A 17,844-nucleotide genomic window follows, 5' to 3' on the forward strand; every position below is an offset into this window, starting at 1 on the left:
AATATGGGTAGCCCATACGTTCCAACATATGTCCATCATATAGTGCCCAGTAATAACATCCGCAAAAAGCTTGATGGAATTTCTGCCAATAGCCAAAATAGTATTGGTCCTTTCCTTTGCCAGAGAGTGCAATCCCAAAACGGACAGAATGGAGCTATTTTCGGACTTATCATTTTCTACCATTTTCGTTTAGAATTTTCGCGATTTCTCTATAATAGCCATTATCTTAGCATGGAAAAGAGTATTGTGATCTGGAACACGAAAGTATTTTTGTTAATATGTTTCTTATATTTCAGTGTTTGGTTATGTTTCACCTGAATTTTGATCGGTAATATTGACAAAATATTTTCTATATCTTTCGTCGATGTGGTTCACATTGCACCACATATGGCAATGCTGCATAAACTCTGTACTTTCTGAAGAGGATTAATGTTAAAATTCTTCTCTAAGAATGTCCACCATACTATAGAGCCATACGTTAGAATTGGAAAATAAAAATTTTAATTGAAAAAAAATCCAATTAAAATAGTATTAAATATGGTAATTGAGTTCCTTTACAAATTTCAATTAAATTTTTAACTGAATAAATTAAGTTTGTAATTGAAATTTTGCACTAAAACTATTAAATATTAATTACGACAATTATGCAATTAATTACCAATTTTTTTATTTTATTTAAGTTTTAAAATTATTTTACATATTATTTACATTTAATTATATACATTTAAAAGATTAAAATTAATTTACAATACATGTATGTAATGTATGTAATGTATGTAATGTATGTAATGTATGTAATGTATGTAATGTATGTAATGTATGTAATGTATGTAATGTATGTAATGTATGTAATGTATGTAATGTATGTAATGTATGTAATGTATGTAATGTATGTAATGTATGTAATGTATGTAATGTATGTAATGTATGTAATGTATGTAATGTATGTAATGTATGTAATGTATGTAATGTATGTAATGTATGTAATGTATGTAATGTATTTTATATAACATACGTAATTTATAAAGATATAAATATGTGTACCAAATAATAAAAAAATCCAGAATACTTGGGTCAGCTCGGTCACGAATTCCCAAAAAAAAGTCTAAGGGATGATAAGAGAAAAAGCACATTAATATAAGCATATTTGAAACAGGAATTAAATCGTACTTACCTAACGAAAGTCTTCCCCAAAAGAAAATGTATTTCAAGCATCATCTTCCACATATGTATACACATCCATAAATCTGTCGTTCAAACTGAACAAAATGTCTTAAAAATTGCACAAATTTATATATAATTTAACACGTACTTACCGCTGAACATAATCCAAAGAAGAACAGGAATATATCTTGCTATCTTGCTCCCAAAATAATCCAAAATTTATAAAACTATTATGAGCATGTTTGACTTATAAAATATAGTATACGAATTTTCAAAATATTTTTTCTTTTCCTATTTTAATTTCTTAAACGTCAGAATTTTTTGGTTTTTTAAAAAATGCTACAACCAAGTAAAAAAATAATTAAATTAATTAAGAAAAATAATTAAAGTTCAAAATAAAACCAAGAAATAAATTAATTGAAAAAAATTAAGCAATAATTTTTTCTGTGTCCAAATGAGCTGAATTTTAAAATATAAATTGTGCTTAAGAATATCTACAAACATGCTTACATGTGTAGGTTATCTCTATTAGTTAAAGAGATATTTAGGTTTATTGACTTATTTTTTTAATTTTGCTCGATCTTCTTATGGTTTTTTAGATATGGCGGGCCTACGGAGTGTCGAAATTTATTTTTAAAATATCCGAAATACCCAGCAAAAACTTTGCTTACAAAGCTACAAATAATGTCTTTTTTAATAACTTACATTTTAAGTAGTAAAGTCTAAAAAAACAAGATAAACATACAAAACAAATAACACTGCGAAACAGAGATTTTGGTGCCCGAGATTTGAACTACCTTTTGTACACGTTGATGAATCCTCATTACTATGTTATACTTGTTTTTTTCCAGTCAGCTCGCGTTTTCGAAATATCGCGGTTTTCATATTTTCATTGAATACCCTATTTTTTGTGTTTTTCTTCAAAATTTTGGGTAATGCAATTAAGAATGTGAAATTTTTTTAGCATGAGACTGGTTTACATAAACATATGCTTCTTTTGAGTATAATAATTCTAATGGATATTTTGGCATATTTGTCTGATCTTTCGGGAAAGTTGAAATTTGACTTTTTTAGCTTTATCCTTAATAAAATTGTGCATTATAAATATTTTAAATAAAAATTTATCACTGCACATTCAAGGCGTTATAGCGAATATAGTTTTTAATTAAAATGAAAAATAAGTTAAATATTTAGATAATATCCCGAAATTTTACATCCTAAAAAACAAATTTTTTTTTTAACATATATTCGTCACAAATGTAACGAAACATATTCGGATCTTTAACACAGCATCTCATCTTACTAGCCATAATGAAATAATATAACAAGAGAAATTATATTTGTAAAAAAAAACAGGTGTAAAACATTCAAGTTACGTTTTTTTAATATGAAATACATATGAAAAATACTGTAAAACTTTGAACGAATTTTCAATATTTTTATATAAATTAGTTTATTGATAAGTTTTTAGTGTATATAGTGAACAAATTTTGAACCTTTTTACCATACACAGAAAAAAATATTTTTTAAACCGTTTCAATTCAAATATTTATCCCATATTGAACTGATTTCAATTATCTCATAATTAAATCAAGTATTCATTTGCTCAAAAACAAAATTTTTTGATATTTTCTATTGAATTTTGAGTTTTGAATTTGATTATTTTGTATACAATTTTCGTTATTGGTTGAATTTCAAATACAAAAATTATTGAATAGATAATTTTCGTAATTGAAAACACATTTTTGTTATATTTTGTGTTTCAATTACGAAAATTATCTATTCAATAATTTTTGTATATGAAATTCAACCAATAATGAAAATTGTATATTCAATTGTCAAAATAATCAAATTCAAAACTCAAAATTCATGAAATAATTGAAACCAGTTCAATATGGGATAAATGTTTGAATTGAAATATAATTTTTTCTGTGTAGGTCAAACTTATAAGGATGAAACTGAAAAAAGTAAATTTTCAACATCCTTGCGATATCACTAATATATCCTGAAACTTAGATAAACAAAATTGATGTCAAAGAAAAGATAATTTTGTGTAAAATACCAGTATTATAATATTGTATTACTGTGTGAGAACCATTATTTGATACACAATGAAATAACTAAACAGTGGTGTAGTTAGTAGAACAGCAGACTAGCAAACGCATTGTTCTTGGTTCGACTCTTGGGACATCGCGAACAAAAATAAGTACTTATTCCGCCAAAAAATAAGTAGTCTAATCGTCAAATTCCCCTTATTTTTCGGCTTATTTGTAAGCAAAGTTTTTGCTGGGCATTCACGATAAAATTCTAAATAAAATAGAAACAACTTGTTAACAGTTATCTTGTCTCTATAAAAAGTTACACGCATCTAAAGTTGGAACTTGGAAAAGGTGCCATATTTTTTAAGTTTTTTTCCCAAAAAGGTCCATCTATTTTTTCTTTTATAGAAAAAATTTTTCTTCGGGACTATATACAATTTTTATATCATCCGGAAAGCGAATTTAATGCAAAAGCATCTAAAGTAAATTTTGGCTCAGTTAAGCGGACACAACTCCCACCAGAACTATCAAATTTAAAAAAAAAAAATTAAATTTGAGTAAAAATTCTAAAAAGATCAAAAGAGCTTCTTGTTTGTATAGCCCTAAATGCTTCTCAAATACCTGCAAAGTTTTTTTACTATCACACGGTAAATAACGTCACGGTTTAGGAATTTCGGTATGCAAAAGTCAAAAATTATAATGCCGTTGATTTAAGGACAATTGGGTCTATATTAGTTCCAAATTTTGTCATGATATCTTTAACGGTTCAAAATTTTACATTAATTCAAATTTCATATTTTTCTTCATGGAAAATCACCATATTATAATTCTTTAAGTTTTTAAGGTAAATGAAGTCCCAACAAAGTATAAAATTATTAAATTTACCTATAATATCAATCTTTAAGTCCTAAGGTTTTCAACAATATCAAATACTTATAAAAAAAAACCTTTATTTAATCTTCAGAAGTTCCACAAACATGCAGTTAATACCAACATTGAGGTACTGGTCCCCATTAGCGCTATGATGCTGAACAAATGCAAATCAACTCGAAAACACCTCAGCTCCAACCATATGAAATTTCGTAACCATATCTCCAAAATTTCTCGAGATACCGAATTATTTCCAAAAAAAAATAAGTTTCTAAACCACTGTGCACAGCTATAAGGTATGTTTAAACCTCTTTTAGCTGTTCCACATAAAAAGTGTGGATACTTTCTTCTAACATATTTTTGCATAACATATCCAGGCGACTCGAGATCAACAAATTACTGAAAGCTCCTTCTATATCAACAAATATATCTAGGGTATATAAAAATAGATCAAATGATCATCCAATATGGAATACATTTTCCCCTGAAGCTTTCTCAATACATCTACCATGTACATAGGCGTGTTGTTTCAAATTCATTACGCTGTCTAGTAAATAATAAGTAATTACATTATTTTTCCCTTACACCAAAGTCTAGGGTTCTAAATAAATATTTCATAATTAAATTTTGAATATTCAATTAAATTAGATCTCTCAATCATTATATTTAAGCGTTTATTATGATATATTTCCATAGTTTTAAAGTACTTCGAATGTATTGAGTTCATTTCTATAAGAATTCATTATTTATTGGATTATTTTTGTTTTTGTCGTATCATTAAATAAATTCAAGTAATATCACGTGATGTGAGGAGTTAAGTTGCTACAAGTCCTTAATATTCAGGAAAGTTTATTATATTATTTATGAACAGTTTCGGATAACGCATACTCCGATCTATCACCAAGAACTCCATAATAAAAACTGTTTATGTACCTATCGGATGTAGGAATCATAATATGGGGTCAAAATTACAAATTTTCCATTTTGTAAGTTATATACCTATACAAACTGGTTCCACTTTGCTAAAGATTGACATATTAGTTTAAAAAACCTTTATTGTCGAAAGGTGCAGGAATAAATGTTATTACTTTTTACTGTACAGTGTACACTCTTTCAAGATCTCACTGTAGTCAAATAACCATTACTTTTCTTAGTAGAAACCTTGTACTCTAACTCTTTTAGAATAATTATTTAAGTACAAATTTGAGTACTTTTTAACCTTAAAACACAGTATGATAGTGCTTTTGTATTTTAAACAACTTAAGTATGGATTTGTATCTGTATGCGAGGTCATAAATTAAACAGTTATAACGACCAAATGAAAGTAACGGCAACATTTTATTTCATAAATACAATTTTGTATTTGAACTCGTATGTACATTAGGATGGCCCTGATTGTATTGAGGGAAAATAAGTATTCGATGTTCCTAACTAAAATGAAAGTTTAGTTTGTTTGAGGAACCATTTCTCCAAATTTTTATTCTGGCGTCAGTATTTGATGAGCTGGATCAAATGATAACAAGAAAGCCAAATTTTATAAAGGTACCCAACCACAATATTATATTACACAAACAGATTGTTGTGCATTTATCAAAAAAGTTTACCCATTTCCGCCGGGAGCGTCTAACAAAAAGAATCCCTTCAGTTTTATCTTTTACAACTTTCTTAAGAATGTCGGACGCATATTTTTGTTGCCGATTCAACATAATCAAGCACATATCCTCAATTAATATCAAGGCCTCGTTGTAATTTCCCTTGCTCAGTTGCAAATTTGAATGGGAAGCATGTTGAGATAATTACCGAGAATAATGTTTGTATTTGATGAGCATTTGACGAAGGCACAGCATATCCGAGGGTGTATTCCCAATGAGTATCATTCTCTAACAATCGCAAACGCTTCTCTATAATAAACGCAAATAGAAATAGTCAGCGTTTCTTGGATGGACTGTGTAAATGATACCTGTAAATTCGTTTCCACCGTCGAAATTTCTTTGATAATTGATTCCAAGTATAATATCTTGGCAGTTCGGAGTATAGCAGAGTTCTGGCAAATGAATCATTCCGGCACATTTAAAAAAATCTGGTCAATGTTGTTGATGGCGGTCGATCAACTCGTTGTATTACATTCTCCTCAGTTGACCATTTTCCATATGTACAGCTAAATGAACAACAGTACTTAGTATTTGATGGATTTCACGGAATGGCAAGATTCGACGATGATACATATGTGATTTGAATATTTTGGAGAGTAGTGGCGTCTACGGAATAATTCAACGGTTATCAGTTCTAATGTCCTGTTGATTCACTTTCACTATTGTTGATCTTCCATCGTTCGCAGTTGAACGGCGACGATACATTGGATAACCGTCATTTCCGGAAATGGCAGTGGAAAACGCTTAGAACATTTGTTCTTAGTAACAACCTCATCTACTTCATCTGGAATTTCTGCTAATATCACATCATCGATTTCATTCGTTCTTATTATTCGACGTATTAGTGGGCGTAGACAATTTTTTTTCTGTAAGATACTTTTGTGGACTATTGGAAATATTTAAGCCAAAAAATTAGCCAAATTGCTCCGGGCGTTCTGCGATTTTAGATATATCAAAAAAAAAGTGGACGTAAAAGTGGATGTGGTCAATTTTTCTTTCAGTAAAAACTAAATTACTTGGATTACTACGAACACTAAAAAAAATTGCCTAATCGGTGTTGCCGTTCTCAACTGATGCAATTACCAATGAACGAGATTTGGTTTTTATTTATATAGATTTAAAAATTGGGAAACAAATTGGAAAATTTTGAATATTTTGCAATTACTCAAAAAATTAGAATACGGGTTTCAGAGCGTATTACAACTCACCAAATACTGTCGCCAGAAAAAAAATTTTGAGAAATGGTTTCTTAGAATGAATTAAACCTTTATTTTGGTTCGGCAACTTTTTTTGAACCCACCCTAATGTACATGTGTGTGGTTTACGTTTCTATTAAGTTTTAATTTATGTAGTTGTTATTTTTTAACGGAAATTTTTAGTGGCTATCCTGTAGTTGTTTGTTTTTTTTTTGTTGTTTCTTATTTACTATTCGATTTCTTTACTATCTATTCGATACGAGTATTGTGGTTATTTGAAACATTTTATAATTGAAAACTAAATTTGCATTTGCTGGGGAAGTATGCGATTGCTTAGGACTGAAATCTTTCACGTTTCATCATAGTTGTCAATATGATGCCTCCCTCTAAGCGAGTTGCTAGTTTAGGAATAAGTGGTTCACAGCTAGTACATGGCAGTTTAGAGCAAAATTAATAGAGACTGTAAAGTGGGTGTTAGGCTAATATTTTTGGGCGTAATAAACATCGGCACAAACACGTAATACCTTCCCCACTATCGTGTTGTCAATTTGTCAAAACTGCAAGTTGCATTTGCATTAAGAACGTATTTTTATAATTTAAAGACATTCACACGGTTGGACAATCAACCAAATCAGACCACCGCTATCCAAGATATCAATACATAAACATACCAACATTGTTGAATTTATTCGTGAATTCAATCGCGAGTTTTTCAAAATTGGAAAAAACAAGTAAGAGAGCTACATATATTCGGCTGTACCGAATCTTATATACCCTTCACCAAATTATACTTCAAAATACAAATTTTAAATATTTTTAGGTAAACAAATTTTTTCGAATTGTTATTTTAAAATTTTTTTTTAAAATTTTAAAAATAAAATTTTTGTTTTTTAAATTATTGTTTTTGGTGGAAAAAAAATTCAGGTTAAAAAATATTTTTTCCGATTTTACACATTGTAGGTCCAACTTACTATGGTCTTATATACGTCGTTGCAAAGGTCTTTGAAATATCTATCATTAGATATCCATATTGTCTATATTAATGTCTTAGTAATCCAGATATAGGTCAAAAATAGGTAAAAAATCGAGGTTGTCCTGGTTTTTTTTCTCATATCTGACCGATTTTGCTGACTTTAAATAGGAAACTTCTTGAAAGCATGTCTCACAGAATTATTGAAGATTTGGATGCCGAAGATATCTGGGGTCTTCAGAAAATTGATTTCAACAAACATACGGACAGACAGACAGACGGACATGGCTTAATCGACTCCGCTATCTATAAGGCTCAAGAATATATATACTTTATAGGGTCGGAAAATTATATTGTGGAAATTACAAACGGAATGACAAACTTATATATACCCTACTCACGAAGGTGAAGTGTATAATTAAAATAGAGCTATCAAAATGGTTCCATAGGGTTTGTTTCCCAAATTTAAAATTTTTTTATAAATCTGTCATGGAAGAATGACTTGATTTGTGGAGTAGTCTTCATTTGGATGCCAGGAAAATTAGGCATTTCTAGTACATTGAATGGAGGAACTCATCTAGTTCAATATTTGGTATTAATTTCCGATTATTTGGGTAAATTTTTTAAATTAAATATTTTAATTATTTCACATAAATGGATTCTGTATAAGTTTTTTATTAGTGTTTCAAATATGGAACTGTTTGTGTTTTAAAACAAAGGTATCCTTCACTCCAATATTCAAATGAGCAATGATAACTTTTTGCTTAAAATAGTTAGATAGTGGACAGTCTCACAACCTCAAAACAGCCTCAACTATGGAATAGTTAGTTTCTCTACTCTGTTCTTAATTCCACAAGTAAACTTAATTAAGCAAAGAGATTTTAAATGAAAATCCTGATATTTTGCTTCCTTGCAAACCACAAAAAACCAAATAAATTGTGCACTCATTTAGACAACACAAACAGCAAACGACAACAATAATTTTAGGATATAAATCTTGACCAATGGTGTTGTGGTCATTTAATAATAATTTTAAAATCAAATACAACAAACAATGGCCCACAAGAACTACATGAACAAAAAAACTTTCTCTTTAGATATGAAAAACTAATGGTTTCATGGGCTCCAGGACATACCAATATATAACCAAACTAAAAAGTAAAAAAAGGAATCTTCTCTCTAACAGTAAAAACACAATGTAAGTATTTATTTAATTAATTAAAACAATACGAAATGGAAACTACCGAGTTGAACGAACACTCTCCACTTCAATACTAATCAAGCATAATGTTTTGATAACAACACGATGATTTATGAGGGGTAAATGTGGTTGGAGCTGTTAAACGTTTTTAAACTTGGATCCAAAGTCATAAGAAATGGAGTGAGTAGAAATGTACAGTTTTAAGAGAAGCTTTACAGTTTATGATTTAATGTGGGTATGTTTGTTTGTTTGATGGTTTGTCGCTGTGCGGTAGTGGAATTTAAGTAGCAGCTCATCTTAAATGGATTTTGCCGCCTTAAATGGAATGTGAGTATGTTTGTTTTATATCAAAAGATGAGCTTTATAAGAATTAATTCATGCTGTATTATGTTACTTTAGGATATGCAATGTATGGAGTTAACTTAATTGGATTTTAGTCATTTACAGTATGAATAGTAAAAGAGAGATTTTCCCTTTTTTAGCAAAGAATGATCACAAATTTCTAATCTGTCATTCTTTCAGGTGCGGGGATCCCACCGTTGTAAACATAGAGACCAAAGGTAAGCGCATGCAGACAATGGCCTCGGTGTACATGCCGCACCATTTAATGAGGGTTGTGGTGCCAATGCACATCACAGTCAATGGGACAGCGAAGACATTAACAAAAGAGGTGATTTGGTATTTTATTTTATAACTGGTAATAATCAGTTAATATGTTACAAGGGTAAGGATTAAATATAGAGAAGCGGTTGTAGACATCAGCCTGACCAACCGTAATGATGATTTCATCTTAGAGTGTCCCGATCGACCAGTATGCTGGACTATTAATATGAGGGTTGCGGGTTCGATTATCGCTACGCAGTTTGTGTTTGTTTTTTAAAAAAAAATAAGATATTGGAAGGTGACAACCGACTGTTCCTTTCTGACAGCCGTCGGATCACCTTTTCATTGAATTTTGTTTTGCCCAAACAGGAACCCTTTTATAGCAGGATTCAGAATGGTAGGACGCAGTTCAATTTACACGAATGGTTGCCATTTGACAAGGAAAGTGTGGTGAATAAGTTTAGCCACTTCCAGGCAGGTGGAAGCAACCTAACTGGTGGATCAAAGAACTTTATGTTCAAAGATCAATGGGTAAAGTATATTTCATAAAGTATATAAAGTATATTTCATTACTGCTAGTCCGTTGACAACGTCAATGAGTTGACCAGGTTTCCGATTTTATCCAAAGACCTAAAAGTCGTAGGGTACATTCAAAGGGAGGACAACTCATATACGAAGTCTAGCTCAGACACACTCTCCCTTCTAATGGAAACACACTTCCTGGTTGTATAGAAACTGAAATTAGGGACGAAGACCAGGAGGACACTGCACCTACAGGTTCATTGTCCACCGGTATTGAGGAAATAGTCTCAGGGGAAAATATTTGCATGATCGGAAAATACTTTTGACTCATATAAATCACCGGCACCTACCAATGCTCCAGGGGGCTCAAAGTAGTGTATCTTCGACATGTAAAATTTTTAAACACTTTAAATTTTTTTGTTTCCCATCCGATTTAAAAGATTTTTATATTTTTCGTTTAAGCGCTCGTCTAGGTCATATAATTTCTGAGTTATAGGCATTTTAAAATTTTGCCATAACTTGGTTCGCTTTTTTTTAAATATAGGGCGTAATTTTGGACCGAATGGCATAATATACAAAAGATTTCAGAGCAATATCAATTGTGGATCCAAAAATAAATGATTTTCAATTTAAAAATTCAAAAAATAATAGATTTTTGCCGAAAAGGTGACTTAACTCATTTTATATTAAAAAAACTTTCTTTAAGAACATATGACAATTAGGGTATTCGAATTATTCGATTTTGCTCTTTTTCGAATAAAATGAATAATTCGAATAAGAGATTTTAACTGGTTCGAATAATTCGATCACACGTTTAAAATTAATCGAATTAATCGAATAATTTATATTTTTTTAAAAAAGTAAAGAATGAAGTTTTGATGTCGGTTTTTTAATATTTTATTGTTAAAGAAAAACAAAAAAATAACGTTAAAGTTAACAATTCAAGTATTGATAATGTTAAAAAACATTCGAAAACAAAGTCCATCATTAAATTTTCAACAGAAATATTCTGATCAGATTAACTCCCGAACAATCTACAAAACAATTGACTGGCAAACCATTTAGCAATGCTTTAAAACATTTGAGCTAGTTGGACATGATCCTGAATACAAATGTCGTTCATTAATTCGGGTTTTAAATTGAGTAACTAATTCTTTAGTAAATTAATTAATTATCATAAACGCAATAGATTTTGTTTTGGCAATGTCACAAGTTTATTATTGTATGGCAATGCTTGTCCATACGCAGCATCTGTCAAATTTGTGAACTGTTTTTATTTATGATCCTTTACAAAATATTTACGCGTTCATGAATGTCACAAAGTATTGCTTTGTCTTGTAATTGCTTTGCATTACTGCGTTTATGAATTCGGCCATTGTCTTTCTAATCGATTTACGTTTTAAAGAAAATTATACGGTGATGGTTTTTAACAACGATTTTGAATTTTGTTCAGTGAAGCCGCAAATTTCCAATTTTTTTTAATGACCCCATCGCACAACTTTTGTCAATTTTCAGTTTTGAAAAACTTTACGAATCTGCCTCAGTAAAATGTATAGTATTGCGATAAATGTACCACTTCAGTAATTTAGCACAACTCTTTTACATTGATGTTTGTCTATCTTACTTGCTACTAAAAATTAATGGAACAAATTACGAAAGTTCTGTGAAATTTTGCTTAGTAGTATTTGTTCATTGCCAAAAACAAACGAATGCATTCCTTTAATTCCACCTCCTCCTCTATGTTTAAAAAACCCGATGTATGATTTAGAAAACTGCACCAATTTTGAAACATTATTTGTTGTGATCCAACAATAACAACAACTACATATTATACATCCACAATACAAGCCTGTGAACTGAACCAGCCAACAATGAAGGCGGCGCAATATCAAAAGGATCATTTTCATTTATGGCGGTCTCTGGTTATTTGATCTCGTTAAGGGAATACCAAGTCTTAGACTCCTATAGCGATCAAACAAGCCAACAAACTACTTGGTTACTTTTTTTACGCTTTCATTTTCAATGGGAGTGAGTGTACGAGTAGTGCAATAGTGTACAGTGTACACTAGTCAACAACATGTGGTTACAAATTAATTGTTTGTCAATTTATATTAAATTTTTATAAAACAGAGTGGTAAGTTTATGTTTTTAATGTGACGCTTTTGTGTGCCCCATATTTGTTTGTTGTTAGAAATTAATTTGTTAAACTAGATTTGTTCAAATTATCTGTATTTTATCATAGTTGTCCCTTATTCCCTTAAACAATTATATGTGAAGTAGTAGTTATTTTTTATCTGATAATTACATAGTTTATACATATTTGTATTAATATTGACTGGGCTCCATTTATTTTATACTTTTCATATAAATCGTACATAATTACAAATTAGTGGCTATTTTGTTTTGATCACTTTGTTTTTATTTCTTTTTTTTTTGGATAATTACCAAAGAATTTTTATTTCTCACCATTTTAACTGGTTAATTGTAATAATTTAGCACATGGGATTTTCAGTAATTAATGGGGATACGCACAGATCACACAGTGGCAATTAATTGTATTAAGAGCTGACTGAAACTATAAATAGAGAACATTTGAACAATTTGTCCGATCTCTAAAAGTATTAAGAATAATATTTGTCTACTTAAACCCTCCTCTTATTGATATCGAGTTTTCCACAAATTTGATGACTGAAATATAGCTCCATTAGGTAGCTCCGAATGTAATTTCAAATTTTTTTTTAGTAGGTTCACAGATGTATTCCAGCTTAAATTCTCATTAAACTTATTCACTGCGGAAAAGTACCTTAATGTAATGTATAAAGCTGTGATCAGCCTAAAGTATTATTAAGTTGCTTATTGCCATCAAGTCTAAAACCAGTCAAATGTGTCAATTTCCGTTATATATTTTTATAATATTCATTATTTATTTAGATAGCTACACATACAGACTTTAGATACTTTGTAGTTTATATGTGAATTCATAATTATTATTAAGTACCTGTGTTGAGTGTACGTACCAATGCTACAATCAGCGAATAATTATAAAATGTGATAATTTTCCAAACAGCACTTGTTGCAACAATAAATCAAAGAATAAATAGTAAAAGTTAATTAACCTGTGTACCCAGTTAGAAATTTGTCACCAGACAGACAATGACTCAAAACAATGTTAGATATACAAGCATAATACCATCGACATGAGTGGTAATTTTATCACTCAGTTGGACATTTCCATAATGTTCAGAACCATTATAGATATCGAAATCTATTTTCCGTCGGACACGAAGCGGGGCACCCGGCGGATTAAACCAATTCGAGTACGTTGAATTCAGTGGTGCTAACCGTTTTTTAGGCTGGGTTCTGTTTTCGAGATATAGAGTTATTTCGAAAAAAATTTGAAACAAAAATTTCAAAATTTTGCTCTAAACATTTTTTTTTGCCCAAAAAAAGTGTATATTTCTAAAACGACTTTAAAAAAGTGTTGCTAAAAGGCATTTTATTGCGGAATTTCGATTTTTTTAAATTATTCAATAAGCTAATAAACCGTTTTTGAGTTACGCGAATATATGCTCATTCTCCATTTCCGAAATAACGGTATATCTCGAAATCAAGAGCTAAGCTAAAAAAAACGGTTAGTACCACTGGATTCAGAATACTCGAATTAAGATAACCCGCCGGTACCCGCTTGACATAAACAGAAGTGTCAAATTTGAGTCCCGCAAATTGCAGAGTAAGGATTAGGGTTCTATAAGTCGATTGTTCGAACAATAACGATGGGACAAAAATAGAAGGAGTGTGAGCTTTGAAATTTGGTATGCCAATATAAAATACCTTAGTTAAGAAAACTAACCATATATGCCAAAAATATAATTTTTAGTTTTGGCTACATAATTGATCTAAAAATCATGAAAATCTGCATTTGTTATACGCACTAATCTTACAATATTTTTGATCATTTTTATTGTGATTGCAGCAAGGTCTCTGGTCCTGCCATATATCCTTAATTGTGAAAATTCTATAACTGTAGCAAAAATTATCTGATTGTAATGAAACTTGGTATGTTTATTTGTATTTACTGAATAACTTTTTGGGTTTGCCCGTCCGCCAATCCACATCACTTTTTCGACCCAAGGAAAAACTTTGATAATTTTGGTCATAATCGGTTCATGATTTCACCTAGCTCCCGTACAAATGTCCTCTCGAGCACAGTGGGTATGGTATGTGCATTTAAATTAAAAAATTTTAAAAAGTAGTTTTTTCAACAATTTTTTTTTTTCGAAAAAAGTATCTACATTATTGTCTAGTTATACAGAAAAGACAAAATAAATAATGTGTTTCTATTTTTTCAATGGTAACATTTTGGGAAGTACTATAAAAGAAAAATAATTTGAAAATTTGTATAACTGCGTTCCAGAGCCTTCCGAATTAGACCTATTTTTAGTGTAAATTGCAAACTTATGCCATATTTACTATAATCGCATAGCTGCTTTTAAAAAATTAAAACCATTCTTGTATGATCCAATATGTTCTTAAATATCATGCAAAGATAATTTATACCCCGGACCTCGGCACAGTCAACAAAGTCAAAAATCTAAAAAAATACCATTTTTTGGGAATTGTGGGATTCTCAATAACAATTCACAAATTTCTTTCCCACTTTTGCATTTGGATCAAAAATTTCTATATAAGTGTCAAATTTCATAAACAAAACTTTTATTATATTTTAAAAATTCAAGTTTTCTAAAAAAATCAGCCACCATTTATGATTCCCATATTTCCTATAAAATTTTTAATTATTAAAAATTTAATACATTGTACAATTTCCTACACGTTGATATATAATATGTATATCTTATATTTTCCAAAAGTCTCATTAATGGATTCAAAATACATAACTCACAATAATTAATTTCATCTTCTAGTGTTCGCTTTTGGTAATGCAGTAGTCGGCAATGCAGTAGTTGGCAATGCAGTGCACAAAAATATATTACAAAACGGCAAAATTCTGTAAATTTTTAGATTGTTGTTTTTGAATACATAAATAATCCATAAGAATAGTATTGAGAGTGATGTGTCACAAAAACAGGTGGATATAACATATTTCCTCATCGTGCTTAAAATTATATAATATTAGCGCACTCTGGTTAAGATGTGGTGCCCAATTTGACTTCCATATAATCAATTTTTACTATTTCTTTAATTGAATTTAAGATATTAATATTATTTCATATCGCTTGTAACATTACTTTAACATTATTACTCTATAATACATAGAATTTAGGTAAAAATTGTAAATTTTGACCTATTTTGAAATGCATTTTTTTTAAGTTGTGGCAAAAAGTTGGCACTAATCATTTCACGGCCCTTTTAAAAACACTAAGAAAAAAATCAAAATAAAAAAAATGTATTTATACGATTTTTTTTAAAATTCCAACAAACTTTTTTAATTTTTGAATTTTTTTTTTAAAAAAATATTGTTTTTAACGATAAAAAATAATTTTAGTGAAATGTTTTATAAAAATTTTACTACTGCCGTGCCGAATCTTAAATACCCTCCACCTAAATATGATGGTATAACAACTGAAATAATATAACAATTGTCAGAAAGACTAGTTTACGCAGAATATATTTTATTTCAAATGTACAAACAATTGTTTCTAATTCAGCAATTTATAACTAAAATTCCTGTTTGAACGTATGAATTTTAACAATTTATATACTTAATAATTATTTAACAACAACATTTTTCCCTTTTAACATCAAGTGAAGAAACAGAGTATAAAAAAGGGTATACAAATATATTTAGACAAATTTCAAAATATTTGGTTGTGGGACTTATGTGGGAGCTATGACCTATTATCGTTCGATTGTCATAAAATATTTTAACGCCATTTTTATGTACTTATATGGGTGCTGTGGCCAATTATGTACCGATATTCACAAAATTCAGTATTATGATTTTTGTATACAAATTACTGATCTGTGTACTATTTTGATTTAATATATGGATGCTATGACCTATTATGGTCCTAAGTATTTGAGGGCTATTTTTGTAGAATTTCAAATAAAGAACGTTGTTAACAAATATGGACTTTATATGGGAGCTAGCCGAATTATGGACCAATATTTAAAAAAACTTGTAGTACGATTCTTGGGTACAAATTACTGATCGGTGTAAAATTTTGGTTCAGTATAGATTTTTATGGATATTTGTGCACGTGTTTTCCTGAAGTGGATCTTACATGGAGGTTATGACCCATTATGGGCCTATCATCATAAAATTTGGTTCATCGATTTTTGTATATATTGAATAAATTTGTTTTGAATTTCAACCTGATAACTACATTTGTAAGAAATTTATGAGGATTTTAGTGATTTTCGGGAGTGGACCTTATATGGGAGCTATGGTTAAATATGGACCGATATTCACAAAATCCAAAAGTATGATTACTGGATACAAATTACTGATCTGTGCGTAATTTCATTTTGATATCGATAGTTTTTAATATTTTTTAAGGTTAATATCTTTTTTTCGGAAATGGGCCTTATAGGGGAGCTATGACCAATTATCGGCCAATCTGCATAAAATTTGGTACAGTGATATCTATATATATGAGTATTATTTTGGTCGAATTTTTGCATGGTAAAGGTATTTATGAGTACTTAATTGATTTTTTGAAGTGGACCTTATATGGGAGCTATGGACAAATATGGACCGATATTCACAAAATCTTGTAGTATGATTTCTAAATATAAATTACGGATCTGTGTGAAATTTTGTTTTGATATTGATATTTTTTAGATATTTATGTAGGTTATTGTGTTTTTCGGAAGTGGACCTTATATGGGAGCTATAACCAATTATCGGCCGATCTTCATAGAATTAGGTACAGCGATTTTGGTATATATAAAGATTATTTTTGTCGAATTTCAACTTGATAGCGACATTTATAAGACATTTATGCTTATTTAAGAGATTTTCGGAAGTGTACTTTATATGGGGGCTATGGTCAAATATGGGCCGATCCACAAAAAATTTTGTAATATAATTTTTTTTACCACGAAACTTATGTTTGCTGAATTTTATATGGATATTCCTATTCTGTAGGCATTTATAGACAATAGAACCATATTTCGGGAAGAAATTTGTATGGGGGCTAGGAGAAATCATGGACCGATTCTTATAATTTTCACCATTTATCATAAAAGTAACGAGTGCAAAATTTTATGATATTAGCTGCAATATATTTACAAAAAATGTCCAAAAATATGTGAAAATTATTAATTTTTTTTTGACCTTGTCCCATTTTAATTCATAACTTTGGTTCCACTATACCGATTTCGCTGATTTTCAATACCAAACTGCTTATGACAATAATAAACATTTTTCTTGCAACTCTACTAAGTTCGTTTGCGTATTTTGGACGTGAGCGTCCAAAATTTTATACAGACGGACAAACAGACATGGCTCAATCGATTTAGAATTTCGGATAAGGATCAATAATATATATACTTTGTTGGGTCTAAGATGAATATTTCTCAATGTTACACACGGAATGACAAACTTATATATACCCTCATTCACCACTTATGGTGGTGGAGGGTATAAAAATAGTTATAAGAATGT

Source organism: Calliphora vicina, chromosome 1 (genome assembly GCF_958450345.1).
Source record: "Calliphora vicina chromosome 1, idCalVici1.1, whole genome shotgun sequence".
NCBI lineage: Eukaryota > Metazoa > Arthropoda > Insecta > Diptera > Calliphoridae > Calliphora > Calliphora vicina.